Here is a 27,609-nt window from a genome sequence, read left to right on the forward strand (position 1 = left end):
GCACTAATCAAGAGACTGGGCACCTTTCAGCAAAAGGGAGCTGTGGAGTGATGGCACTGGGAAAGGGGACTGACAAGTTTCACATGAAGAAGAAGCCCATTAAGACCCTGACTATCTCTAAATGCTTATGCCATCTTGTCTGAGGCTTTATCTCAAACCAAACTGCTAATTTAACATGTTTTTTCTTTTTCCCCCATCACAATGATGTCCTGTTCTTTGGCAAGCGTACCCTCAAATATACGTCTAAATTTAATACATAGGAAGCAGAGAGATGGGGATTTATAAATGGACCCATGGATACCTGCTACTGTGTTTTGTGGTGTTTGTCTCCTCCTAACCTTCCCAAATGAGGACCTGGCTGGGTCATGGAGGGATCTCTGATGCTTGTGTTCCCTTTCTGCAAAAGCCAGGACACAAGAAGGGGGAAAGGGGCTAGGACTGCGTGGTGCTGTGGTGTCAGCATGCAGATGTAGGAGTCGGGTCTGAGAACCCTGCATAGGCACAGCCAATGGCCAAAAAGCTGAGCTTTGGAGATGAGAGAAGTGTGCAGAGCCCTGCGCTAGTATCCTGCAATTCTGGCCACTCTTTGTGTTGGTGGGGCTGTTGTTCAGAGGTCCAAAACAAGCTATGATGAATGAGCAAAGGCAATGATAACCTGTGATGAAACCTTAACTCGGTAAACAGCAGCATGACTAATGTCAAGGAGACATTTGTGCTGGTATAGAGCAGCACGCCACCTCTGCTTTCGGGGGAGAAATGTTGATTTAAAGCAGCTGGAGTCTCCAGCCCTTTACGCGTATGTTCAGAGGTCTGAGGATTCAGCTGGTAGGAGCCTCCTTGTGTCGGTGAACCTACGAGAGCCTTGTTGATGTCGCCGATATTCTGTGTGAGAGCGCTTAATGGCAGATGAATGTTGGAAAGATTGTGGATTACTTTGTTAAGCAAGCGTGGCTTGTAAGTAATGTGGAGCTGACCCTTCGTGACACTTACATGACCCAGAAACAAAGCAGCAGGCAGGAGAGCCCTGCAGTAAATGAACAGTGTTTTGATATTTTCTAATACTAAAACCTATGAAGTTAACCTTTGCAAAGTATAGTTAAACTTAATTTATTTTTAAATGTGCAATATTTTGAGTATGTTTGTTTGCACTGTAACCTAATTTTCCACTTCCTTTCCCTTGTCATACAGTTTTTAGGCCAGGAATGTGGTAATGAATAGAGAGAATAATGTCAGTTTAGACCGTAAAAAGCCTCTGTGAAAAAGCCTGGTAGAATTAAATAGGGAACGATCGTCTGTCTGTAGGATTTCAAAGCCCGTGTCTCCTCTGGTTTAAAGCCACAGGATCACTAATAGTCATTTTATATATGTGGCCTACCGCGCTCTGTGGATGAGTGTAGTTTGAATAATAACACTCCTTTTTTTTTCTTCTTTTTTTTTTTCCCCTTGCATGGAGGTGTTTGCGTGTGTCCCAGTGCAGCTGATTCAGACCGCAGGATGGCTGTGACGCTGCAGTGTGGGCAGCCTGGCCCTGGCCTTGCAGCGTGCAAATGGGTTTTCTGCCTTGTGGTGCTAAGTTTGGGTCCAAATGAAGGTGGTAGATTATGTTGCCTTCAAAATGGGAGCAGATATTAAGTGGAGAGTTGGATCAGCATCAGAACTTGGCAAGAGACCTCTTTCTTTCTCGTGGTTGAACCAGCCACTGGGCCTGCTTGTAGATAACCTTTGAGTGGATTTAAAACTCTCACACAGAGCCTGATGCTTGTATCTTCCACATGCTTCACAGATTTATTGCTTTATTGTCTTCTGTACAGGCCGTATGTCTGTGTGATTACAAAAGTGGAGCATTTCTTATCCCCAGTGTTAAGTGGAACCAGTCTGGCTGAGCTGAGTAGAAACGCAGTGACTAGTGCTGGGGCCGTTACTGGCTGTGTATGGGGAGGCATCCTCTGGAGATGGATCGGGGTCAGTACACTGTGATATGTTAATTTGCCAATAATCATTATAAGTAATAGCTTTACTGATTCATGAGTTCCATAAATTGATTAGTCCCTCTGTTAATGAAGAGCTCTAATGCACTTCATATGCGATAGATCATTCCTTTACTTTATGACTTTATCTGGCCCGGGAAACTTGAGTTCACTGGTCTCTGCTGGTAGTTACAATTTACATTTTCCAGAGTGCTGCTGCACGTATACAAACATATGGCATTGTACATATCCCCTACTGCTTTCTGCACAGAATTAGCCCAGCATTTCTTTGAGCTTCCTAACACATCAGAGTCAGCCAGGTCAGCCTGGTTCCTATTAGATTTCTTCACCAAAATCTGAGCAGACTTTGCACTATGGAGATCCATACAAGACAAGGTCTTGGTTAAGCAGTAGCCTCCACTTGGAAGAAGGACCCATGAGCAGCAAGGGCCAGTAACAAACTCTCACAAACTTAATTCCAGTGAAGAAGTTAGTGTCCCATGAGCTAGCTGAGTCTGGAGCTGGAACTGAGAACGAGCTGGGCTGCTCTTCCATGGGGGTGAAATGGGGACTGTTGCTGGATGATCTGCAGGAGTGGGCTGAATCTGTGCAGGCTCTGTTACGAGAAGGAGCAACCACTGCTCCCTCTAACACATGTGAACCACTTCAAGTGTGTTAGATTGAAGGATGCTCCAGGATGTCTGAACAGTGGCAGTGCCCTTTTAAAAATGCCTTTATCTCCAGTGAGATCAGGGTTACTTTCTTTTTCAAATGGACTTTGCTTCAGTTATCCGTGCCTTTGTCCCTTTGAGATGTGGCTGCCATAATACGCTCTACATGGGGCTATACGTTGAGCCCACTCAGAAACTGAAGCTAATGCAGAATGCAGTGACCCGCTTATTAAGTAGTGCTTCATGCTGGGAACACATCACATTAATGTGCTAGGATCTGCACAAGCTGCCAATACGTTTTTGGATGTTGGTGTTAACCTATAAAGCTATAAATGGTTTGGTACCTAGCCACTTGGGTCAGGAGAGAAGGCACAGTGCCTTTATTAATTATACAAGCCTCCAGCTGAGAATGAATCTGCTTAGGCTTCTGGAAACGGTTCACACTGGGCATGTTCAGAGGCTTAATGCAGGCATTAACATACCCTTACATTGCATCATTTAATTTGCATAGTAACTCCTACGCTGGTAGCGATACCTTCCCTTGCACCTACCTTTGATGTTGCTGCTGCTGCTGCCTCTCAGGCTCTTTGTAGACCCGGCAATCTGTGCTCTGGGACTGGGACTGAAGGGCAGGTTTACCCATCCGCTAGATCAGATTAAAGTCCCAGTGTGGGCCAAGCAGAAAGCTCATAAACTGGGACGCGTCAGTGTTTGCAGAACTAGCGAACAGGAAAATAGATTGTGCTTAGTCAGGGGTACTTTCTGAATATTTCTGAGTCTGGGGAAAAAGCTGCAAATTTGAGCTCAATTTTAGATTTTAATCAAAGTGGTTTATGCTTTACAAAATGCCTTTTTTTTTTTTTCTTTTTTTCCCCATAGCAGAACAAGCAAACCATGACATTCAGCCGTTACGTCTGCAAGCAGATCTGCGGCTACTTCCTGCAGTTGTCCATGGTGTTTCTCATTGGTAATTATGGTAATATTTATGTCTCTCTGCATTTTTATATGTCCTTTGTCAAGCTGATTAGAGGAGGCACAAAGCTGCCCTTTCATTTAAAAAAAAAGAAAAAGAGGCCTCATTAGGAAGGTTGCTGACATCAACTAAATGGAGTTTCACCTTGTATCAAAATTTTAATAAACAGAGATGCTCAGTACACTGCTCTAACATAGTGCTCCACTCACACAGCTTGCTGCAATCTTAGTACAATGGAGCTTTTTCCTTTTTAATGCAAAACAATTCTGAGTGAGTCAAGGGGAAAAGGTATTTCATATTCAAGCCCTTTTTCCCCAAGCAGACCTTAAAAAAAAAAAATTAGTCGTGTGGTATCCAATCACTTTGACTATTCTGCTGTTGTTCATATCAGAGCCTTAAATCTAACATTTTCTTTTGCAGTACTGCAAATGTGAGGTATGATTTACATTTGTTTTTCTTGCAAATTAGGAAGAACATAAAACACAGGCAGCTTTCCTTTCAGATGCCACCAAATCTATGTAAAGTCAGACTGGGAAAAGCCACAGGAGCAAAGAATGGGTGGGGAGAGGCGGTTCTGGAGCTGTAAAAGACATCTTTACAGCCAACAGACCGAAAGGCTCTTCCAGTTTGTATCTTGCTCAAATATTTAAGACAACAGGTTACATTCTTTTAACTTCTGTTTTCTCTCGTAGAAATCCATATTTAGGTAGATAATTTTAAAAGTCAGGCCCTGCCAGTTGCTTCTATGACTGTGCCAGGGCCCTGCTCTTGATCTGGGGCTGTTTTAGCAACTAGCTTGGGGTTTTACAGGGAGCTGTAATTTGGGTGGTTTTTATAGATGCCGGCGACAGCCAAAGGGCATTCAAAGCAGCCCAGTCAGGATGTCCTGGCGGGGCTGAGCACGCTGGGGGCCAACAGAAACAGGAGCGGGATGGTGTCAGTGTCCCAGCCACCGGCGCTGCTTGGTGGCCAGCACTTCCCATCAAATGCTCAGTGTGACCCAGCCGCCCGTGCACCCGTCAGTGCTGCCATATAAACCCATGTCCTTGGTGCCCTGGCTGGGGTTTTTTCTCTTTTCCTTTGTTTTGTGCCTCTCCCCATTTTGAAGGATGCTGGCTGTGGTGTGCGAGCAGTGTCTTCAGGCAGGGCGAGGAGATGGAGCAGCTGTCCTCTCTGCCTTTGTGGCACAGACCTTGCACCCCCAGCAGAGCTTGCTCCGTCATGTGCTGAAACAGACGTGACAAAATGATGCTGGAGGGCCAGAGGTGCTGGTTCGATAGCACTCTGGCTTCCTGCCTTGTGGGGCTGAGATAATGCCATTTGTCCAAACTTTCTGAGCCAAGCAGGCCCACTTGATATGAAACCCTTATGAGCTTGTCTAATCGGCCTTTTCCCCTCCCTTCTTGGAGTTTTCTGTTGCTGCCACTTCACTACGGTGCTGGGACATGCTTCTCCATAGAAATGGAGAGCAAAACCTGCTTGGGACTTTACAGGGTTTCTGGCTATAGGCTCCAGGTCTGAACAGACTTGCAGCTTCAAGCACTTGTGCCAAGAATTTGGTTGCTTTGATCAATTAAATTCCCTGGCAGTGAAAGAATAATAAAAAAAGGTTGGGGAGGCTGTGCTCTGAGGCTCCATCTGCAGAAGAGTGTATCTTCCCACTGCCCCTGAATAGCACCAGCAGGCCCTCCTCTGCCTCTTTTATGGATTTAATTCTCTTTGGGAAGCTAATCTCACCCCTGCTGCCCCGGCACAAAACCCAAAGTGGCAATCTTGTGAAGCACAGAAAAGCAATTGCGTGAAACCTAGCTTTTTATGATAATACCCAGGGAAAAAGTGACTTGCACCACTGCTCTTAAGAATGCAAACACGCTCTCACACAAGTGCGGGATAAACAGCACAACTTGTACCTTTCAGTAAAACAGAAACGTGGCAGTGCTGGGGCCGAGTGCCTCTCCCGGGGAATTGTTGGCCTGCCAGCAAGCACGGCTTTGGTTGTACCAGCTGCCCTGGAGAATTCCCTACAGCTTTGCCAGAGAACAGGGGATGGCGTGGAGGGACAGGAGGAGTGGGAAGGGAAGAGCAAGCGGGAGGTTCATGGAAAGTGGCGGGGCTGAGCCTTGTCTCCTTCCTGGTGACATGGTGTGTGTGTGTGTAGTGCTGTCAGCTCACTTGAGCAGAAACAAGTCCAGCTTCTTACTGAGGAGGCCGTGCTGCTGGGTCAGGAAATTTTCCATTCTCTTGCTTGGTTTCAACACTTGTTTGTACAAAAGAGATGAAACCAAAGCCACGAGCAGGTGGAAGGACAATGTTCCTACTTCTCTCCCAACCTCAGCACTGGCAATGTGGCTGCACAGTGAGGGGGGAATGTCTCCAGTGGAAAAACAAGGGTGCTGGTTTGTGGTGCAGATACCTTCATCTGATGGCAAGAGGGGCTGTCTCCTCCTGGCTCCATCACTGCACAGTTCTCCTGCCATGTCCTTTGTTCAGCGGGAAATGTTGGTCCCTTTCCTCTCTTTCCCTCTCCTGGTAGGGTCAGTTTTCGGTGGCTTGGGCTCCTTGGCATGGATGCTGTAGGGTCGGATGAGCCCTGGTGTTAAGGAGCCATGGTGAGGAGGAGAAACTGGTGGGGGAAAGGAGCAGACCAGGTGGTGGGTAGAGGGAGGAGGAGTGTGGGACCACCTCGCTCCCCAGCATCTCCCTCTGAGATGGACATAGATCGTGGCACTGCATCCCAAGCTGTGTTTAGGCAATGCAGTCCTTCCCAGAAGCCTTGAATCTGGAAGGTGGTCAAGGTGACAGAGCTAGGAGGTGATGGCCTGAGCCAATGCTCATCTCCCTTTCCCGTCCCCCAGCATGGAGCAGTCTCCTTACCCCAGACAGCTTCATATCAGTTCTGTGTGCTGGCTGCCAGAGTCACTTCAATTTAGCTTGATCTATTAAATCACCTGTCTCAATACTGTTTGTCTGGAGATCAAATTTGGAAAGGCAGCAGCTGGAGGAAAATTAGAGCAGACAAATGTGTGTAAAAATGTTTCCCTCCAACTGCTTTCATCACAGGCAGTTCTCGACTAAATGATGAGGCTTAGGGCTATAAGTATCTCGGTTGTTTCAACTGTAGTAAACTGAAACCAAGGTCAAGTCATAGCTGGTTTGTGTCCTTTTCCCTTCTAATCTTCTAGATTTCACTATGGTTATTTTATTTGAGTGCCTGCCACTTGCTATTTCAAGCTTCCAGTGGTATGTCTGCTTTGCACCCCTGTTCGTCAGCTAAAATGTTTCCACCCTGCCAGTGAACATGATTACATAATTTTAGATGCACTAAGGCTTGAAATTATTGGATTTTTTTTTCCATTGTACAAACAAATACATTTAAGCAGCATATTTTTAACTTCCCCTCCTGCCTGTGAACTCTAGTAAAGGGAAATTAATTTTTCATGATGGATGCGGGGTGGGAGGGAGAGAGGGGAGAAATAAAAGGAAAGCGTGCGAGCATGAGGGCAGCAGAAAAATAAGCGTGCTGAGTTCCAGAGCGATGGTGTTATGTTGTTCCACCTGTTTCTTTAATTACTAGGAGTTGCTGAGCCTTATCAGCTGCCTCCGAAGCCTTGGGACAGGAAATGCTGATGCAGTCCCAACCGTGCTTCTGCTCAGCCTCGTGCCAAGACTGTGTGTGGAGTCAGGTTGCCTCCTAGGATCACTCGTCCACAGGCGTGTGTGGGTCATCTGAACTCCAAACTCGCTTTGAAGATCACAAGTAACCTGTGTGGTCTCTTTTAATCTACAAAACCCTTTCCCTGAATCACTGCTTTAAGAGTGGAGTTTACTGAATTCGTGGTGGTGTCTTGGCTTCCTGACATCTAGTAAATAGGCGTACTGAATGCTGCATTATATAGGGATTAATTTTCTTTCAGCTTCCCCTCCACCCTCAGAAATCCTATATTTTGTCTCCCATACTACTTGCTACTGGTTAGCCTGGCAAGGTTATTTCCCAAAAAACTTTATAATATAAAATTAGCTTGCCAAAAGAGCTCCCTTGCATTTGACCACATCTGAATACAGAATGGAAATATATTTTCTCTGTATTTTCTCTGTATTTTTCTCTGTGGGGAGTCCAGAACCGAGGGTGTTGGAGACTGGGGTTTGGAGGTGTATCCCTGAGCCTCTGGAGCAGGATATAATTGAAAGGGTTTAGGTTTTGGATTCTTGCTTTAGTCCAACTTTGGTGTTAACACACAGGATGTATAATGATGGCCCTCAAAGGCCTCTTTGCATGCATACAGTCTTGATGCTGTATTAGCACAGGCTTTTACCAGTATTTTATTTCGTGCTTCCTTCATCACAAACATTTGTTTCTTGTGGAAAGCTGGCTGGGGTCTGTGTCTCTGTCTTTCCCCTCTAATAATCTCTAGCTTGGGACCACTGATCCTTCAACAACCTCTTCCCTTTTTGATGTGCCCTCTGTTTTCTCTTATTTACAGCAACTGCCATGCTTGGCATTCTCTTGTTCATCCTCTCCCTCCTCTCAATTTCTCAGGACAAGCTGAAAATGAGATTTAATGGGCCTCCCACTGTTGTTGCTCTTTTGAGATTACTGGGATCAGATGTTCTTCTCTTGAGAACCAGATCAAAGAAAATGAGAGAGGGTAAAGACCAGAACGCTCAGGAAGGCAACAGAAAGCAAGGATAAGGAAGGAGAAAAGTGGTTCTTAGCATGTAATAAGGTGGCGCAGGGCATTTTTGGCTTTGCTGGCTCCTTGCCAGGGTTTTGCAGATGTGTTTGTGCTACTACAGTGTGTAAAGCTTAATAATTTTGTTACAAAGCCTTTCAGGGAGCCCAGTGCAACCTGAATGTTTATAGTTTTATCAGAATTGTCTTGGACTAATAGCCATAAACAAGCCCCTAGCTTTAACATGGCAATTTTTGGCTGACCTATCCATCCCCATGTTCCCAGAAATCCTCTCCATATTAATTGCATTTCGCTGCTGGGGACACCTGTTAGCAAGAACACAGCTGAACAGGCTCTTAATACTTCCAAATCTCTGATAATACTCCAGTTAAACACTTTTTTTTTTTTTAAATTTATTTTTTAATGAGAGCAACTGGTTGGGCTTTCCCCTTAGTTGCAGACTGAAGCTACAATTTCAGCTCCTCTTTCTATCATGGGATGATTTTGCAACTAAGGAGCTGATGGCTTTTGAGGGCTGTCACTGCCCTCCCCGTCTACTTTTCTGCATTGACGGGGAAGGTTCACCCAGGGACTAGGATGCCTGGTTTCAATTCCCTGTAACACCATAGCTGCTTCGTGACCACGTGCAAGCTGTGCCCTTGCACCCGTGCTGTAAGATGTTAGAGCAAGTCTCCAGGACATGTAACAGGTGACAGGGAAGTGTCAGACGCTGCCATGGCGAGGATTTTGTGCAGCTCCATGTCCCCCAGATACTTGTCCTTCCACCACAGGCAGTACTGGGGCACAAGGGGTACAAGGAGAAGCTCAGAGCTGTGGGAAGTGTGCTGGCAGCGGACAGGACAGATGCTGAGCAGCCAGCTGCAGGGGCAATGGAGGAGAGGACTCAAGGAGCTGGAGAAAACCCTTTGACATGAGAGGGTTGTGTTTTTGCTGGTACAAATAATTGACATGATGTGTGTGGTTTTCTTGCTGGTCACAAAGCTCAAAGAAAACAAGTACAGTATGGCAAGGGCTTGCTTGTTGTAAGTGTTGCATTTAATCCCCTTATAAATGCAAGGGAAATCCAACAAAATTCGAAGGGTCTGAAGAACAAGATAAGCTCTTCGTGCTGTTTAGTTCTACAGTTTTTATTCCTTTTCCCCTTCTATTTTCTTATCATCATCAGAGAGGGGTGGGAAGCTTTTGTCAGAGTTCTCCTTTAAGGAAAAATATGTTATTTGAGTGTAACCAACTTTGAGCACATGGTGTGACCCAACGAACAAACAGTATCTTTAATTTCAGAGTTTTCTAGCTCTTGTGAATAGTGTCAGGAATACAGCACTACTTTATACTCCTCTGAGAACAGGATGGCTTCTATGGAAACCCACTAGACAAGTGATTCAAAAAACATCTTTTGAGAAAATTACTTCATTGTATATGAGATTTCTTTTTAAAACTAACTACATGGGAGTTCTTGGCAATGACGGTCTCTGTATCTGATGTTGTAACTAGCATGAAATAGAGCTGCTGCTTTCATTTATATACATTACACTATCTGGTTCCTCACTTGTGGTTTGAGAAAAGCATGAATTTTCAAGTTTTCCTCATGGGACTTCCTTGGCTTCTTTCACTTTACCTTTCATTTTCCTCCCTGCTATGTAGAAATACAGAATGATTATTAAAAGGCTTTTGGTATTTTGCTGCAAGAGTCAAGAGAACATGCAGCATCATAATTTTTATTGCTACTATCATAGCTCTTTATTTTCTTTTCAAGAAAGCACAATAATAGTGGAGCTTTTTGGGTGAGACTATAACATGAATGCAGTTTTGCTGGGGCAATTAAATGCACATATTTTTCTTGACATCCTATTTGTCGCATAAATCACAGTGAAATTATAAATACCTTTGCATGCACATGGTTATCAAGAGCATTTTGCTCCATGTGTCGCCACAAGAGTATAATCTCAGGGTGCAACCCAATGCCAAACGTCCAGGAGCTTCGGAGCATCCCAGTCACGGGGACGATGATTGCATTGGCAGTGGGGGTTGTGCTGGCTGGGAAATGGGGTAAGGTGACATGGCTACAAGCAGTATTTTATCTGCTGGCTTTCTGCACACAGGAGAGCTCTTTGTTAGCCAGACCGGCAGCTCCATCCCTCCCCAGCCCCACTGGGGGAGAGCAGAGGTGGCAAGGCTGATCGCACATACCTGTCCCTGGCCCCAAAGACCCACAGTCAAATTATTGCAAGCAGCAGAAGAAATCAGGGAGTGAGGTGGAGATGAGAAGAGCCACATCCAGGAAGGACGGAGAGGGGTATTGCCAAGAAACCCTGTGCACGGAGGCTGGGGGATGCGCCCGAGTTTGTGTGGCTGTCGGTGGCAGAGATGGGCATGGAAAGCAACCTCCTGTTGTGGTGCTCAGCTGCTGCTGCCTTGCTCCCCTTCCATTTCCTTGCCCAGCAGCAAGGGGACAGCCTGAGGCATGACCCCTTTCCTCCGCCTGCAGATTGGTGGGGAGGTTTTTGGTAGCCACTGGCTCTTCTGGTCTGTTTTTTCTATTCTATTCAGGGTTGTTTTCTAGTTAAAAATACCCAGCTGACTATTTTTATATGCAGGTACACAGGCCTTTCCTTCCTCCCTCTTCTAATTATTAAGTGTCTAAACCATGTTATGAGCTATTTGTTTTTATTCCGTGATATTTTTAAATCAAAGATGGTTTCTGAGGGAGGCAAGCAACCAAAAATATTTATAGGTTATAATCCCGCCTGGTAGGCTCATTTAATTTAATTAGCTGTAATGTGGGAGTTCAACTCTTGTCATGATGATAGAAATAGGTTTACTACTTTGTATTCTTTATTTTTTTCCCTCACTCTCTTCTTTCTTTCCATAGTAAATATTTTATTTATGTTGTTCCTATGCTGAGATTTCATTCTCTAAGTGCTAAATAACCCTCCCCCACCTTCTTTTTCTAGTTGGGATTTATAATACACCCCAGAAAAAAAATGGGTGCTGACTGTGCTGTGAACAGTGCCCTTTCATTATGAAGCAGCCCTTGCAAACTTTTGGAAAATGGACCTACTGTGGTAATAAATCTTCTCCCTTGACATATAGCACTGAATGTGGCTCTGACCACATAAACTGCTCTCCCCATGATTCTGTGGCTGTTCACAATGCCAACCATTTATAAGCCAGTTGGCTTCACATTAATTAATTCCCAAGTCATTCACAAATAGCAACAATCACCTCAAAGTGCGGGCCTAGGAGAGGGCTGGCATTTTTGAAAGGGAGATCTGTATGTAAAAATTTACCATGCTCACAATGGGGAACAAAAACAGCCCTTGAAACAACAATGGCTTTCTGCTTTGGGGTTCGAGGTCGTGGCTTCTTTTGGTTCAGCTCGTGGTGGTTTATTTACAACGGCTGCTAATTTCTAATGTTTGCCTGCTTTCACGAGCAGCATCAGCTGGGCATTGCAGCCCACGCGCAAGGTGGGGCTACGCGCCGCTGCTAGGGGTTGAAGCTGAGTAAAGACATGCTGCTTTGGGGAGCAGCTCAAGGCAGGGGTCCCAGCAGCCTGTTGTGCCCTTGGATGCCAGGGAAGAATTTTGGAAGAGAAACTCTTCAAGGAAGAGTTGGCCAGGTTGCTGGTTACTTCTCAACTGGACCTGGTGGACCTCCTTACCTGCACCTTCTCACTTTGTTTCCCATGGGGTGTGCACCGGTCCCTGTGCTCGCTGTTGGCTGCCCCTTCTGCCATCTCCTCCTCCCTGTGCTGGAACACACACGGTCTGCCCTCATCTTTGCTTCAGCTCCCCTTTCTTGTGCTCTGCCTACCCCTCAAGGCTTTTCCCCTCACACAGTACGTCCCAGGTTCCTCTCTGACTGGTTGATTTGCCTGTTGCCGTTCAGCCCTTTTCTTCTCCATTACCTCGTCTCTACATCAGCCCTTTCAAGAACTTCTGGTGTTTAATGTGGTGGCTGTTTTGCCTTGCCTGCACTGAAAATGTGTAAGGATAATGAACTTTTCAGTGGAAGTCAACATGGAGAATGAAATCTTGCCGCATTGAAGGGATAATTTTTTTCATACAAGTGAATTTTGACAATTGATTTGTGCACATGGATATTTTCAGCCCTCTCTGCCAGTTCCTGCCAAAGCTGCAGTTAGACAATACAGAAGTCACAGAGCTGAGCTGCCAGCGCGACTTTAACTTTGCTGCCTTGTGGAGACGCATTATTAGACAGGCTTTAAAGACACAATTACAAATTAGCTTCACAGGACAGTGCTTCATCCCATCCGTGGGATTGACAGTCCTCATTCAGTAAGCAGCTATTCAGTAGTTTGTCTTCATCATTTGATGATGGTGAAGGGAGGAGCTGATCCCTTAATTCCAACATCCTGTTCAGATACTGTGCTGAAGACAGAGTTATTAATTTCCTCAGAGGGTTTTTGCTGTCATTCAGCATGACAGTATCCTGAATACTTTAAAAATATTAATGGGTTTATTTTCATAGTAGAACTGTGAGATGGAAGAGCATCACTCATACTGTAGGTGGGTGCAGCACCAAAGGGTCCAGGATCAAGGTCAAAGCAAACACAAGATTTAGACATCTCTTCAGAAGCATCCATTACCTTTTATTTTCCAGACTACTTTTCCTTTGTCACCTTACTCCTACGCCTACATTTTATACAGCCCTCTGACTCCTATTTCAGCTGCCATTGCTTAGCAAATGGTTCTGCCAAGTTCAGGTGATGTGGTCCTATAGCAGGCAGACATAGCTCTATAGGTCAGCATTTGGCAGCTCTCTTTTCTCCTACTGCAGTCTCCATCCTCATTCCCTACTTTTGCAATAGGCAAGACAGGAGCAATACAAGGAGAAGTCACCTTTGCTGGACAATTTTGATTCATGCTCAGTGCATTCAGGCTGGATGAGGCAGAAATTCTGTGGAGAGAGCATGGTTAGGTGTTCATGAAATTAGGGACCTCCTGCTCTGCCAGATGAAGTCCCAGTTGAGTCCATTTCTCCTGATACACTGTTCAGGTTTCTCTGTAGCTCTGATCCACCAGATCTTTGTCCTTAATGTTTACTTGCTTCTTCCCTTTTCCACATCTATTTTGTTGTTTCAGTCTCCTGAACAGCCAGCGCTCCTGTTTGATGTGACGGCAATTTCAAGAGGTGGCGGTCCTGCTACCACCATTGGCTATAATATTGATATTCAACTCTACAGGTATCTAAAGCCTCCTAATATATAAATAATTTACAATGTAAAATTAAAGTTCACTGCCTTTTATGTGGGTTGGTTAGGCACACAACACAACAGAGCTTATGGTAATGGTATTTCTGCTGGATTCAGCAATGATATTGCCATACAGATAAAACATTCAGATTCATGAAAATCTGTCTGCGTTCTGCTTCCAGTGAAGCTATTCAGGGCCAAATTCTCAAACACCAGCTTCTAGTTGCACCAACATGACGAGACCATGCAAAATACAAATACGTGCATGTTAGGTTCTTTTACAGGCGGGCAATGCCCATTCATGCTGAAATGTGACATTTTGAGAACAGATGTTGCAAAATACTTGCACATATTTTGTGGGAGCAACAGTGACATCTATCTTGCTGGAAACACAGCTCCCATTTTTACTTTTCTTTACTGGTAGGCCGTTTATCTTGTTTCCGTTGGCGCTGGAAGTCTTTCTCACGCTGCTTTCTGTCTGGAAAATCTGCCCACCTTCTGCATGCCAATCACACTTCTTTTCAAATCTCTCCTTCAAACTTCTCCTAATCAATTTTTATGCTGATCTTACTGTTGGTTCCTCACCAAATCTCAAGTCCGAATTGTCTCTTACAGTGAGTTTTAAGTGTATTTATTCATATTTATTTGTGCAGGCTGTCCAGGTTGGTAGCCCCCTCCATTTTGAAGTGAAGAAATATTTTATATAGTTACTGAACTAATCCATGTATTTGTCTCAACAACACAAAGCTCTTCATGTGAACAGTCCAATTTCTATGTGAAAGGTGAGCTCATTAAAATGTAGAGATTGAACAGTCTGCCTATACCAAAGTTAGGAGGTAGCAAACCCATGGGAAGAACACAAGTCTTGTAGTGACCAGACTAGCAGCTTAAGTGCTGAGTAATGCAGTATTGGCACTGCTTTGCCATTTTCCTCCAGAAAAAAAGTGAAAGACTGTAAATCAGTTCAGAAGGTAGGGTTTATTTTGGCTTCCTGACACTACAAATGTTATTTCTGAAATAGCAATGGTTTAATTGCTCAAGCTCCTCAGCTGCACAGGCAACATTGAAGGTTTCCAAGTAAAGGGTGAGGGACCCATGCTAACGAGGGGCCAGGACAGGGAGCGCCTAGGGAAGGCAGGGACAGCTGGGGACAGATGGGGCATGGGGCTGCCCTCCCTCCCATCCCAGCTCACCTTTGCCTCCCTGGCTCTAGGGTGCTGGAACAGGGAAAGACGAAAGGGGAAATCTGCTCATTCTGCCATAAGCAGCCACTTGCTTTGCTAAGCCACTCACCAGTCATGTTCATAGGAGGCGTGACTCCTAAAACTGTTTTGTGCGTATGTAGCTTCTCTTCCTCACATACTGTCATTGTTTAATCTCCATGTAGCCTTTCATTTCTGTGGCTTAGGTTTATGAGCATTTTATTTTCCATTTTCTGCTACTTTTTCAAGCATGTAACATGAAATAGCAGACATTTTCAGGCCTTCAATTGTGAAATTATCTGCCGTCATCATAATTTACTGCTCTTAATGATTTTTCTGACACGTTTTAGTAGCAAGATCCACTAAGTATTCATTTTTATCTTTGATGCAGTTAAGTACATTATACAAGACCCTACGGATAATATTATTAAGATCCCTGTAGTGTAACGTTCAGGAAAGTTTCCAACAACGAATGTTATCTGTCATCTCAGGATATGCATCACTTGGGGATCCTTCCTCCTGAAAGGGTGAGAAGAGATGCTCTTCCAGGTGGCATTAGTCATGTTGTCCTAGGATGTCTGGGAGCTCCTGCAGGGGCCTGGAGGTGGCTGCCGTCTGCCCATTTTTGACGGGTTGTGTGAGGATCCAGATCAGGCTGTGCTGCAGGAGAAAGACTCTGACAGTTACTGTGGCCCTGGCAAGGCACAGGCTGTGCTCTCTGCGTGCCTTCTCCAGATGCTGGGCATATGGGCCTGTCCTGAGAGCTCCAGGATGGTTTGGCTTAGTTGGTTTGGCAGAGGAGGCAGCTGGAGCAGAGAGTATGGAGAGAGACTTATTGCTCTTTCAGATAACAGTCTTGCTGAGCTTGATTGATGGATGCTGTTTAATCTGCCAGACATAAGCTAAAACTTAGGAAGTGGAGCAGAAACACGCAGCTTGGGCAAAACAGTTGCGTATAGGAGGGATGTGCACAGTGCCATTTTAGGCAGTGTTTGCATTAGGATGCCACTGCGCATCCTCACCAGCACAGCTGGGCACAAAGCACCTCACCCACATGTAGGTAGCCCTTGAAGGGCTCTGGACTGTGCAGCAGGACCCTGTGCATGCTCTGGTCACCTCTGCTAAGGGATGAGATTTCTTCCCTCTTGATCTTCCAAGCCTTTCCCTTTGCAATTCTGTTGCTGCAGCACTTGGCCCTCTACCTGGTCCTGAGAGCAAGCATTTCCCAACCACATCTGTGAAGCCCCTTGCTAAGACCTTCTCAGAAGATATTTATGGAGGGTGGTTGAGTCCAAGAGAAGCAGTGCCCAATAATTAATTGCTGGGATGGGCTCAGGAGATCCGGGCTCTGCTCCTTCTGGCTTTTGCTGGCTAGCTGCATGGTGCGGGGCAAGCACCCCCACCTCCCTGGTCACACCAATTCCCCCTGTGCCTGCCCTGGACATATGCTGTGCTCGTAGTATGCTTCCAGCCAAGTCCTGGGTAGCAGTGCAGAGTGGGGAGTAGTACCCCTGCCTCATAATCATTATGAATGCTCGAAAATGGAAAGGATTGTAATGGTAAGAATTTTCTCCAGCTAATGTAGTTTTTCCTCAGCAGGACACTGGCTACAGCTGGAGCACCTTGTTGCTTTTAAAATGTATTTCTTCACCTGGCTGCAATTGTAAAAGCAAACTTTACACCAGGATATAAACACGGCTGGAGGTTGCACAACTTTTAAGATGAAGTGCTTCTACCCTACTGCTGTTTGCCACTGCCTGGAGTCCTGAATCAACTCCTTTGGGGGCTAACATAGTGAATAAAATTAGGAGAGAATAGAATTTTAAACAAACAAAACCCAGAATTTGATACATTTTGATTCTGAAAGGGTCATGGAGCTGGTCTAATATTACTGCATGTATGATGCATTCATCAAAAGTGTTCCAATTTAAAAGAAAACAGACTTTTTTGTTGTTGTTGTTATTTTTTCTTTTTTTCTTTCTTGCTCTTATAGGGGTTAATAGACTCAAAGTGGAAGAGGAGACAAAGGCAGAGTGAAAAAATCACCTGGCAAGTTTGGGTGATGGTAAATGAAGCACGTTACACTAAAGACAATCTCTTCTCTGCTGCTCGATTTTTCTTACACAGCAAAGAGTACACCTGGCTGTTCAGTACAAAACAACTTAAATGAGCCTGTGAAAACTATCAGTGCACAAGTTGGGCTAAATCTCTTACAAATAGAGGAAAATACACCTGTGATATTGTCTCTGGAAAGAGATTGCTAGCAGTTTTTGAGATTTCCCCAAGTTCAGTCCCTGGTGAGTACACAGATATGAACAGTGTGCCTATAAACAAGATTTAAAGGTTTGCATTGAAATAAGAAACATAGAGCTGATGAATGTCCTAACACACATGTCGAGGTGTATAACACATCTGATGCAACAAATGTTTCATACTTTCTTCATAGCTTCTAGAGTCAATTTATTTTCAGATCCGTGCTTTATGCAAGCAGTGGGTGAATAAATGTCTTTTGTTATTTGATGTAAATGCTCGCCTCGGTTTGCTTCATAGTGGATGCTTAATCCTCCCCTCTTCCCCCTCCCCAGTAGTTGGCTCTGTAGTTGGCTTCAGAGCAGAGAATCTACATGCTGAGGAACTAGAGATGGTGGGGCAGTCTTTGGATTTTAGGAGTGGTCCTTTTGGGTCTGGATCAAAGGCTTCCAGCCAAACAGCATCAGGAAGCTTTGGCTGCTGCTGCTCTTGCAATAGATGTTTCCTGTGATAGGGAACAAGGCATACACAAAGCATCTGGTGCATCCCATCTGTGTGGGAGGGGAAGAAAGTTACCCCATGGCTGTCAGGCTGGTATGTTTTGGCATACATGGAGGTGTAAAAATTTTGTGCCCTTAAAACTGATATTTTGGGTCTTGCTTAGTCTCTGTGGACCAAATTCAACAGTGATGGTGCATTGTACTGTGAGTGCTAGTAAATAAAATATCCATAACAGGAGAAACAAATGTAATTTCCAATCAATTTGCCATTTTATGAAAGGGCAATAAAATGCTGGTATCCCATCTGAAAAATATTTATTGAATGTAATGAGGAAGAAACCAGTGGGGATGTGGAGTAATTAAACAGGGGACTATGGAAATTGCTCTTATTCTGAGAGAGTAATGCAACTTCTTTATTGAACTTTCAAACCATCCTGCAGAGTTTTACAGAGAATGGAGTTCTCTTGCAGAGTTATCCATTTAGTGTTCTTTGTTTTTCAAGAAAATTATCTATGAGTATAGCAGCATGAATGTAAATGGATTAAGGGGGTACAATATCAAGGGGCTTCTCTTCTCTTTTAATTGTACTGCAAAAATCTCCAGACTCCTGGAACCATGCTCAGCTTTGTTGGAAGTAGATGCAAGTAGAGAATTCAGTAGAAACTGTATGCATTATGATAACTCAGTCATTTTGCCTGTCTAAGTCAGTGTTGGGACAGTCTTATTATGGAAGCTTTTTTTTGGACTAGCATATTTCTTGTTTCTCAGTTTTACATCACTGCTGAATCAGGGTATGGCATCAGGTGACCACTGCCTGATTCAGGACAGGAATGCAAACCTGAATCTCCAATGTCAAAAGCCAGTGCCCTAACCACTAGAATAACATGTACATGTGCAGTTATGATAACCCCCCTGTAACATGTCTAGGGTCAGATTAGAGACACCTCAGCAACATGAGACAAATATCTCAATGATATCAGGTCAAATTTGTTTAGAGAACGTTCTGAAGGTAACTTAACCTCAACTTTAGTCCTGATGATAGAGATTTGGTAACATATTCTGTATCATCCATTTGGCATGCCCAGCTGGACCTTGCATAACCTAGTACTTAAAACATTGATGCCTTCTTGTACCTTTTCCAAGATTAATGCTCCAAGTTCACAGATGTCAGATGTACACATCTTTCATCCACAGCGCGTGTAGGCCTACAGCACTTGCTTTTCTCTCTGATGCCAGCTGGACTTGGACTTTTGCAGTCTTGCTACCAAGAATTTGTGCTGTTCTCTGCCTGTAATCATCTTCTTTCTAGCTGGGCCATTAGGGAAAATGCCCTATTTGTTGGACCATGATATCAGAGGCCTTCTTCCATGATGCTGGCTATCTTGATAGAAAACAGCTCAAATTTCACCACCATAACTGACAACGGTGTTGCTATTCAGACCAAACCAGAGAAACCAAAGTTTCAGTGCAAAACCATTCTCAAAGAACAACAGGAAAAGTATATTTTCTGAGTATGGTCTGCAACATTACGTGGAAGCAGTCAGGTTTTGATGCACAGCGCTTTGAAAGTAGCTATGACTGGCAAATCAAGTAGGTTGTCCTCTTCGAGACAGCACAGTGTGGACGAAGCAGGAGCCCAGAGTGGCACAGAGTCAAAGCACATATCATGTGGGTTACCAATAAGAATGCCAAAAATAATAATCATAGAATCATAATATCATTCAGGTTGGAAAAGACCTTCAAGATCATCTGGTCCAATAATGAAAAACTTGGGGCCACAGCAGGGACAGAAACTGGATATATCTTCAAAATACGAACATTTTGCCGTTATACAATAGCTATTTTACAGGACAGAAATTAAATATTCCCTTTATCTAAGGACTTATTATTATTTTAACTTTTTTTTTTTTTTTTTTTTTAACCTTCAAGAACTGCAACAGGCTCTGAGGAACACAGGAGAATTCCCGCTGTTCCCGGGAGCCAGGTTCCTTTTAAGTAGCAGTCACTTGAAAAGAAACCTTGGGAACAGAAAGATCCCTGGTTCCTGTGTGTGTTTCTTTGCTACCCTTCACACATTGAAAGATCAGGGTCACAAGTCTCTGCAAGTTATCCATGTCTATTTCAGTTGCATCATATTTGGGATTGTGAGGCTTTATTGACAGTTCCCAGGAACACTGGCAACTGAGCATGGTGTGCTCCTCACCCCACAGCCATTTGCCATGTTCCTAACATGCACTGACTCGTGGATGTGTGGATCTGAGGATGAAATGGACTGGCCTTATATTACAGAGCCCTTGTTCCTTCTCTTGACACACATCTTTGTGCACTGCTCTTTTGCCTTGTGGTCCTTCCTGGTCCCCTTTGTCCTAGGAAGCTTAGGCCTAACCTCTAACTATTGTGTGGGAAGCTCAAGACAGCAAACACAGGCACTATCATTAACCCCAGTCATTGTTTATTAAATAGAAGAAAGCATGCAGAAATACATACTGAAGCAGACCTTCATCTCCGTCCTTTACACACCACTGGGGTGTGTTCATTAATCACCGAACCTCTGGCAAGACATGAAGAGTGATGAATTTGAACTTCCACTGAGCAAAGTGAACCCCACATGCCTTACTTGCAACGTTTTCTGGGAGAACAGGCTTCTTGGATGTTGTGGCATCAGTCTCTGCCCCGTTCATAGGTTCAGCCTGTATTATTCAGAGTAATGCCAAGGGTACTTTTGCTCAGCTTAGGTAAAGAAGCACTTTCACTGCCTGGTTTGACATGGATCAATCTCTTTGTCCAGAATCTGAACAATGATATGCAATGAAGCCAGCTCTTGCTTGTCATGACTAACTGGACAGGGACACAGGTCTATGCAAGCTATCTCTGCCTTTTTCAGTTGTATCTTATTTGAGGTCATGAGTTAGTGGTGCCATCCACAGAGCGACTAGCAGATCTTGCCCTTGCCAGGAGAGGAGGGACTGTGATGATGCTTTCTCTGTGATATCCAAAAAAGAAGGAAGGAATTCTGTCTCCTCAGGGGTAGAGAGATAATTCACTACTTCTATTTTCTGTCTGAAGAAAATGTGAACTGACCCAGAACTGCTGAGGCCTGCAGCTTGAGACAAGGAAGGGAGATCAGCCATGATTGACTAAGTGTTCCTGAAGGCCTGAGTTGCTTCCACCACTCCCCTGAGTTTCTGATGTTGTAGGTAGTCTTTCGTGGCTGTTCACTTTAAAAATCTGAGCTGTGCTTAAAGGCTTGCTCTCCCCAGTATTTCATGGAAGTCACACACTTCTCATCCCCCAGGCAAGTTTTGCTGGTATCTCTGGAGGACTGGAAACCAGTAAGAGTTATGAAGTCTGGGTCTTATGGGATACGAAGGCAGAAGGAATATTAGTCCCAGAGCTGAGAAAATGTTGGCCGCCCTGCCAAAGCTGTCAGGGTCTGCAAATACCAGTGACTAAGGCCAAGAGGTGCATATGTGAGGCTTTGTTGCATTCAGAGCAATTGAAGAGTGTGCAAGGGTCTGGCACTGGACGACTTTTTAGCTGCCTGGTTTCTCACAGCAGTGACTCTCCATGGTTTCTCTCCATGTTACTTGGAGGCACAGTGACTATGCTAATTTCCATGGGTCCAGTGCCAGAGAGGAGGCTTCACTCTCCCCCGTGCAACACTGATGGAGAGTTTGGGTGGCCATGCATCTTGCTAGGCCATCTAGAGATCCCCATGGATGTTTTACCACCATTAGCTTTAAGAGGAATGACAGAGACTGTCTCTAACAGTGTCCTTCAGTACCAGCAAAGAACAAGGAGAATCATAGATGTACCTGTCCCTGTAATGGCTTTGATGCAATAGTAAAACCCATGAAAGTCACATTTACTACTGCTTCATCCTCTGTTAGCAGGTAGCAGAGGCTGAGCATGGCTCTATATGGCCATGGTAGCTATTGTCTGCATCCCCCATAGCACCACCAACCCTGACTGCTCCTGCCCCAACCCCATGGATCTCCCAGGGGAAAAAAAGGGGAAAAAAAAAAAAAGCAAAAAAAAAAAAAGCAAAAAAAAGCGGGGGGCTTTTCCCAATGCAGGGATGACAGAGGAGGAGAGGAGCAGCATGTGAGCAGCAATGCCATCTGGAGTGATGGGCACTTCCCGATGGCTCAGGGCATCCTCTCTGCCAAGCTGTGCACCCCGGCTAGCTCTGCAAAGGCTCGTGGTCGCATCCCTGCGAGGTATCTGGTGACGAGTGGTCCCACGTGGCTTAGTCGTAGAGAGAATCCCTTCTTTGCATTTGGAAGGTCTTGTTTTCAGTCCCAAAGTGCCCCGTGAAATGAATTGTTGTTTTCTGGCCAGCCTGACTAGGAAACACAGCTCATGCAGTCGCTGGGAACTGGCAGAAACATCCTGGTCTGCACAGCGTAAATTAGGAAAATGCATTCTTATTCTCATGGATTTTCCTTGAGAAAAAGCCAATAGTGGGAGTGTGCTAAAGTGGTAAAATACAATTCATGACAACAATCCCACTGAGAGGAGGATTTTTTTTTTCTTCGGTTGCTTCTAATTGTGGTAAGGAGCAAACGCATTCCTCTTTAATTTCCATTGGCAATGTCTCCGGGACTGTGCGAGCGCCAATAAGTGTGCTGTGGCTGGTTCTGCATTTCCTCCTCTCTTCTTCCCCTCCTCCGCCCCTTCCCTCATCTTATGGGTATTATGGCAAATCCCTCTGCAAATACCTTTTTCGCAGGCAACGTAAGCACTCTCCCTCTTGTTTTTCTCCCTTCGACGCTCTGCTCTATCTCTTTTGGCCAGCTGCAGCCTTCCTAGAGCATCTTCTACCTGACAAAAGAAGATACCTTTGATAGTCAGGCATGACTGTAAAGTTGAAACACATGCTTGGCTCAGATACCAATGAACTTTAATTTACCTCAATTCATTAGCAATTTTTAAAACCACGGTTAATGGAAGGCAGCCTGTAAAATAATTGGAAGTAAATGCTGAAGAAACACTGGGGGGAGAAAAGAAGAGAAGCAGCTTACAGCAGGAGTCTAAGCCAGGCTTTCATCTTCAGGCCAGTCCAGTTTTGAACCCTGATGGGAAAGGTCATGAATTTTAAAATGTGTCTCACAGCAGACAGCTCTAATCATAAAGCTAACACTATCTGCAGTGCATGTCTGACCATGTGAGACTTGCGGCTGACTGAAGAGGGAGACTGACTTTCAAGGGGAGGATGCTGCTTTGAGCAGGAAAGAGTGGGATAAGCAGAACCGATGCCGTATCTGTCAGTGCCGGAATGAAGCACTGGGCTGTTGGGGCGGGGGAAAACACACTGATCCCAGCAGGGTGCCAGCAGGGATCACTGCAGCAGAAGGACCAGGTAGCGCATTGTGTTCCTCTCCAGGCTCCTTGAGGACCCAGTGTTTCCCTTTCCTGCATGTGGTTTAGGAAGTGTAATGTCTTACTGCTTTAGCTTGCAATTCTCATTCTCAGTTCTAATACAATTTCCAGCCTATTGTAGTCAAAAGTCTGCAAAAGCTGGAATGCTCTCTACAGCTATCCTGGGAATAATTCTGCCATTTGCCAGGCCGTGTTTGAAATCAAGGGATGCTAATGTTTTGGCAACACCTTACCGTGCCTCTGACAAAGGGGTTGTGGTTGGTGTCTATCTCAATCGTAATTGTTTTCTTCATTGGATGCTGCTGAGGCTCAGACAGTTATTTGTAGGACGTGAGAAAGCATTTGATTCTCTCTCTGACTTCATCTGCATTTTCCAAAATCCTTCCACTGTACATCCACCGCATCTTGGGCTCTGCTCCTCCTTGCACATAGGGAAGCATAGTCCACTGGTGTTAATCACCACGTGGTGTCTAGACATGCTGAAAACACTTAAGCAACTGTGACATCTGTTTGGTTGGCCTGTGCTGTTGGGAAACTCGTCCTTATTTACAAACGGTATTTAAAACCAGGTTTCAGCCATGGCAGGATAATAAATACAAAGTGTCTTCACAAACTGTGACCACAGCTTCATGGTCAACGTGCTTTCTGAGGAGGGGTGGTCTTACTCTGTAAGGGTTAGGATGTGGGACATATGGGTTCAATTGCTAGGTCTGGCACACACTTCATGTCTGACCTTTGCTAAGTTGTATGCTCTCTTTGTGTCTGGAATAAAATGGCAATGGTAATGATGGCAGTACCTGGGATCAGACTGATAATGGGACTCTTCAGATTGCGGCAGCTAATCCGATTGTTACCAAAATAAAGTCCCTGTGATCTCAACAGAATTCGATGGTCCATTATCTAGATTTAGCATTTTGTGAACAAGCGCAGGAGCCAAGCTGGAATTTCTCTTGATTCTGCAGCAGCAGCAAACTCCAAATTGTAGATTATTTTTAGTGTATCGTATTGCAACTGCTAGGTTTTTCAGTGCATGATGTGGAGCAGAGTTTTCAAGAGCATCTGGTCCTTGGCTGCTAAGTGTTTACATTGCTTCTGAATATGGGATTTAGGGCTCTGCTGGAGGATCTCTGCTAGATTTAACTGTTTCAAACATTATCTCCTCCAGCACCTCTGCCAGAAATTACTGCCTGATAGCAGGGTCTCAGAGCAAAAAGAAAACACAGCGAGGCGCAGTGACCCTGGTGGGGATGGTGCCGTGCTCTTTTCTGTCATCTGCCCTACAGTGTTTTGTTTCACTGTGGAAAACAACTAAAGACTCGGTTGAGTGTTGTTCCTGAGCTTCTCCTATGCTATGTCTGGCAAGCAGTTACTGATGTGAGAGTGATGGCACTGTGTTTGATGGGCACACAAGATCTCCCACAGCTCACTGTGAAGGAGCTGGGCATCAAGAGCCACGGGACAGGAGGAACCATGAAAGGTGATTTGGGAAGCCCTAGCTCTGCACTGGTGTAGCAGCAGGAAAATGTTAGCAACCAGGTGCCAGGGGGGCCCTAAACAGGGCTAACCCTCGTGCCCCCGAGAAAGGCTTGGTTTACATTCACATATCCCCTGGGTGACTTGCCAGCGAGTTTCCAAGAAACTCTCAGCTCTGAAGCGACTGCTGCAGGCGTAAGCTTCTCTGTTTGTCTCGCATCTGACTTGTGATTTTAGTGGCTGTGGCTTTTATGGTGGGGTCTCCAGAAGTACAGAAGTATAACAAGGTATTTATTTGCCAAGCCTTTTCTGTTGTGTTTCAGCCTCTTGTCTCCCCTTTCTCTGGCTTATCGCTGGTGGAAGCGGGTGTAAAGTCCTTTGAACGGAGACATCAAAGGACAATTGCATCTCTGTTCTTTAACCAGGCTTATAAAGAGATTGTGATAAAGGACAACAATACATGTCAGTGTTGCCCAGTTATTGTTCTGTGCTTTGTAGTTTTATTAGGAAATAATTTCTCACCCTGTGTGGCTCCTGGTGAGTTTTGTTTCTGTGTTGCTGGATTTGATCTGCCCACTGAAAGGCCTGCCACAGAACTGAGAGTTTTGCCAGCTGTGAGTTAAGAGGGAGACATTATTGAAAAAGTTCAAGCTCTGCTTCCTAGCAGCCAATTTACCATCTGTCTCCCTCTCCCTCATGCCCCTTTTATAGCAAAAATGCAAACAATTTGTTTGACCTCTGCTGAATCTGTAGAACTCCAGGCTTTTAAAGTGTTACTTTAACAAATAAAAACCAAACGTGACAGCAGCAACAACCTCAAATTCAAAACCAGTAAAGCCAGGTAGCTGCAAGACTTGTTACTAGAGATGATAAGAACCTATCAAAGGCTTTCTTCTTCATGAATACATCTCTTCTTCTCTCCTCCCTTCACCCCACCTCTTGGAAAAAGTACAGATGAAGTTGAATCCTGCCCATCATAGCGTGTGGCTGAAAATTCACCTCCAGGATAACAGAGAGTAAACAGCCCTCAAAAGTAAAGTTAGACCAGCATATAAAGGCTGATCTGGGCCCGCCTGGGTAAGGTTTGTACCTGTGGTTGCAGACAGAGTTGATCCTCTGTATGAGGAGGCAAGGAGATGTAGATAGATAATTCCCAGCACTCTCCCACTTCCATCTCCTGGCAGCATGCGCCTGCCTCTGGTCTTGCACCAGCTCTGGTGCTCACAAGACACCCCTACAAATTGGTTCAGTTCACCGATCCACCAGAAGAAGATGGCTCATCTGGGCTGGTGAGCTGAACCTGCTCACGGAGGGCTCTGCTGAGCACCAGAGCTGGTGCAAGGAGAGGGGTGAGAGAGGATTGAGGTCTTTGGTGGTGGTGAGCCACTAGCCTGGCTTGTCTGTGTATGGAACAACAGCAGAGTGCTGCGTTATGCAATTGTTGCACAAAAGGTGTGATTGCCAGCAAACGATAATAGTTCTGTCTGTCTCATAAAGAGACTTTTTCAAAAGCATTGTTGATACTGGTATAAATTGGCATGGCTTCAATCAATGTGTCATTTGTCTGGTAGACTATGAAATGCTCTTGCAAAACTGGCCTGTGTTTCAAGACTTTGTCTTGATCATATTGACCCCAATGGAAATCCGAGCTACTAAATGACTCATTCTTCATGTTCTTCACCTTCCCCAAATAGGTACTTGTACCCTCAATCCACATTATTGAACAACTGTTAGAAAAAAATCACACTTCAGGATTGCACGCTTCAAACAAAACCTATGAAGTCCCCGTTCCAGCCTGCTGAAGCTGCCTTTGCTTCTCAAGCAAATCTCTTTAGGAATAGATGAGAGCTGGTGAGAAAATCACCTCAGTCCTCCTGTGTTTTACTGAGGTTGGAGGAGGGTAGCGTGACATTCTTGCACAAAGCATTTTCTATTTCAGTGTATCCTAAGTAGCTTGGAATAAGAAAGCCTTTTCTTGGGTTTACTGAAGCTACAAAGCTGTCATATAATTGGGGACCATCCTGGACAAATAATGGGGTGGCAGGGGGTTGGGGGAGGAAGGGAGAAGAAAAGGTTTTAGTGTGAAAATGGAGCTCACAGCCAAAGATGGACTTAACCTGATAAGTAGGCTTGAAACCTGAGCTGAGATGCTAATCCCTTCAGGACAAAGCTGAATCCTGCTTTTAGGGGTATGGGGGTGACTTTATACCTGCTTTGAGGACTTGGAAAAGCCCTTTCTAAGAACAGGGAATGGGGGCTTTCCATTGTTGAGTAAGTAGTCCGATTATCACAAGATGGTATTCTTTCCCATGACATACGTTGGTATTTTGGGATGAAGTGTAAATGTTGTCAGTAAAGAATAATTAGGAAAAAAAATAAATAAACAAACCAAAACTGGGACAAGAGTTGCTGTAAACAAGGAGGAAAACAAACAATTTTTGCTATATGAGAAGCAGAGATGTAAGGCTGCTGCATTACTGAACAGCTGCCTGAAATATAGGAGATGTAAGGAGAAAATTCTTTCACTCTGGTTAGGGGAGGGCAGCAGACAGACCTGTATTTGAAGATATGGGCAGTGAGGATGAAGCGACCAAAATCTTGAAGATATCACGGAGCTTTTAAATGGTGGGGAAGGCTGCAGCAGTTGAAGTCTCCTGAGATCAACATGGGGGCAGTGGATGTGGCTGATAATGTGATCGTGGTCCTGAAAGGACGCTTGAGGCAAAGAAAGCAGATAGGGAAGCCAATGATGTAAAAAAGCAGCTGTAGCTGAATGGTCCCGTATTGTGATAAAGCTAGGTCCTTAGATGCTGTGGGGCTGAGAGTGGCACTGGCAGGAGAGCCAGCACACACATTGCCAGCCAGCCAGCCCCTGTGTGGCATCCATGGGGCTGGTGGGCTGGGTCCTGCCAGGCTCCAGGAAGGTTGTTAGAGCCCCTGAATAAATATTAAGTCAAAATAAAGATGTGAAATCTTACATCTTACAAATGGAAGCTGAGACTTAGAGCGGAGAAGACTTTCCTAAGGCAGGGAGGTGGATGTATAGCAAGCAGCAGCAAAAGTCCCAGCTGACCTCAGCCTCAGTCCCACTTACAGTCTCCATCTATCCCCTGCTCTTTGTACTTTGGTGTACGGCCTATACGTGTTGAAAGGACATACGAGCAACTTAATCAAGTGCGTTGCCTGAGGTTTCACCCTATACTGGCAAACTGCAAACAGCTGTCCCATGAATTTCCATTCTTTTTTTTAACCTTAACCAGGAACAACAAAAATAGGACTTGTTTG

At 44.9% G+C, this 27,609-nt stretch overlaps 1 protein-coding gene across 1 annotated transcript in view; it reads left to right on the forward strand.

The window, feature by feature from the left end:
* Nucleotides 1-18,375, forward strand: part of LOC308190089 (uncharacterized protein) — a 148,369-nt gene extending 129,994 nt beyond the window's left edge. The window contains exons 1-3 of the transcript XR_013946844.1: nt 1,818-1,962; nt 3,518-3,614; nt 16,713-18,375. The gene's annotated coding sequence lies outside the window, so the exon portion shown is untranslated. Of the gene's footprint in view, nt 1,963-3,517; nt 3,615-16,712 lie in introns of the transcript that reaches the window.
* The last annotated feature ends 9,234 nt before the right edge of the window (nt 18,376-27,609 follow it).

This window comes from Anser brachyrhynchus (assembly GCF_964034855.1).
Source record: "Anser brachyrhynchus genome assembly, chromosome: 2".
Taxonomy (NCBI): domain Eukaryota; kingdom Metazoa; phylum Chordata; class Aves; order Anseriformes; family Anatidae; genus Anser; species Anser brachyrhynchus.